Source organism: Palaemon carinicauda, chromosome 19, assembly GCF_036898095.1.
Source record: "Palaemon carinicauda isolate YSFRI2023 chromosome 19, ASM3689809v2, whole genome shotgun sequence".
NCBI classification, from domain to species: domain Eukaryota; kingdom Metazoa; phylum Arthropoda; class Malacostraca; order Decapoda; family Palaemonidae; genus Palaemon; species Palaemon carinicauda.
The window spans coordinates 23,953,926-23,956,425 of NC_090743.1; the positions used below are offsets into that span (position 1 = coordinate 23,953,926).

At 35.6% G+C, this 2,500-nt stretch overlaps 1 protein-coding gene across 14 annotated transcripts in view; it reads left to right on the forward strand.

Annotated features, from left to right (window-relative positions):
• LOC137658521 (actin-binding LIM protein 2-like) overlaps positions 1-2,500 on the forward strand; it is a 499,957-nt gene that overhangs the window by 377,491 nt on the left and 119,966 nt on the right. The gene's annotated exons all lie outside the window — the stretch shown is intronic.

Sequence of the window (2,500 nt, forward strand, 5' to 3'; positions counted from 1 at the left end):
GAACTATTGCATCTTATGACTGCTTTGTGTTTGATAAGATTATTGTTCTGAAATTTCTTTTCTAAATTATCATCTAAGGTTCACTTAAAGACTTTGTTTCAATCTTCGAAAATAAAAGCTTCTGAAATGTCGAATCATTTTATTTAACTAAGTGTTGCATAAATGCCCACACAGTTGCCCTGCTCATATTGTAAGCAGCCCATGATCTAAATCTTCCTTCATTTTGGTTATGCAATTCTTCAATGGGGATTAAGAATGACAAAAAGCAATTATGAAGAGAATGGGAAAAAATTATTCATCTATTTCCACAACTGTTCGTCTTCCTGTCTTGTTGGTGCTCATGTTATGCACGTGTGGACTCTCACGAAATTCCTGGAAATTCTTACATATTTATATTTAAATGTCAGAGGGAAAAATCCACTCATGCAGGTTCTCTTAATTATGCATCTTTGTATATCTGTGCGTGAGCTGGCGTTTTTAAAGACTTTGGAATGAAGGATTTTGTTTCCTGGAAAGTTCATGAGTTATGTGTGATTTTCTCGCAGTTTAGTGGTGTTTTTAGTGTTGTGTTTATTCAACAGATGATATTTTAGAATAAGGCACTAATGAGAAATAGTTTTAAAAGATTGCTTGTGTACTTATAAAAGACTACTTTTATTTTAGGACATATTTTTTTGTGTTTTATGTAACAGATGATATTTTAAATAAGTGCTAATGATAAATAGTAATAAAAGATTGCTTGTTGGCTTATAAAGCATTTTTCCGTATATAAGGCCATGTACTTAACTAGTTGTGTTTGGAAAGGAGCTTTGTTTTCTTAAACCGAACCTTATAATTAGATAATGTTAACGTTTAAGAATCATTACCCAGAAGAAACGGTAAACATAGGAACATGAAATGAACTGTAAAGACGGATCTTTGCTTCGTGGTAAAGTGGGCGTTGAATGCTAAAGGTGCTGGGACCAGTGCTAGGAACGGATTGCATAAAGAAGATATGCTTGTGAATGCCTCCATATGTCAGAGATCTGCTGTTCCGTGTTGTTGCATAGTCTGCCTCTGAAGCTCCGTCCGAACTGTAGTGATAAAATGTATATTGACTTATAACCGAAGTGCTTTTAAAAGCACACGTGTCAAGGCTTTAATTGGCGAGAGCTTCAATGCATTTTAAGTCTGGGTACATAGCGAATGTTGTTCAGTTTCTTCAGGGAGAGACATGTTCATGTTGTTTATAGATATGATACTATTTTTTATTATTGAAATCTTCATTATTTATTAATAATGCCGAATATCTAGAAGAACTTATTAATAGTTCTTAGGGACATATTATTCATCTGACGCCCTATGTAAAACATTAGGTTGTAACTTTACAAGTGCATGCATGTGTATACATTGGCATATACAATAGCTGAAATGTCCAGATGCGGTTGTATAGAATGTTATACCCCAAGATGATGTGGAATTCTCTGATCGTGAAAAGTTTTGGATTATCACCATCGGGTTCAGACCCCATCCATTTATTCTTCAACCTTTCTAATACAGTTCTTGAACATTTGTCTCGAATGCATGTCTTCTTAAACATCTGTTTCTAATGCAGGTCTTCTTAAACATCTGTCTCAAATGCAGGTCTTCTTAAACATCTGTCTCAAATGCAGGTCATCTTAAACCTCTATCTTGTATTCTAATACTCTCTCTCGAATGCAGGTCTTCTTAAACATCTGTCTCTAATGCAGGTCTTCCTAAACATCTGTCTTGAATGCAGGTCATCTTAAACCTCTATCTTGTATTCTAATAATGTCTCTCGAATGCAGGTCTTCTTAAACATCTGTCTCTAATGCAGGTCTTCCTAAACATCTGTCTTGAATGCAGGTCATCTTAATATCTTGTATTCTAATAATTTAATTCCGTCTTCAGCTATATAAATAATAAAGATTGAATCAAGATTTAGGAGACTCTCTCTCTCTCTCTCTCTCTCTCTCTCTCTCTCTCTCTCTCTCTCTCTCTCTCTCTCTCTCTCTCTCAGGCCAGGCCAGATAAGGGCATTTTGTTGCCGCTGTGTCAGCTTCTCATAAAAAATAATGAAACTGGGCCGTAAACGAATCATGCAAGTGCAGAGGCTACCGCGCGGGAATGATATTTGGTTGACATTCAGATTATAAAAGAGAGGCGCGCTCGTGATTGCCTTGGGCGTTGAATTAAAGGAACTGGGATTTTAGGCCGTGATATTTATTTGAAGCAAGGATTTATGTTGAGAGTTTGATCTAATTAATCTTCGAATTTAGGTCTAAATGTAACTGCCATTGTGTTTGTAAATGATAAATTGAGGATTTTAAGATTAATTTGTTTTTGTTTTTTTATTTTGGATTGCAATAAAAATCATATCTATTAAAGGGTAAAGTTGTCTGGTTTCAGTTCCAGTTTCATCAGAATAGATGCTCCCAAGATCTTGCTTACTCCCCACTGTAGTTCCCAACCGTAGCAGTGTCCTTCCCAGTAAACAGCT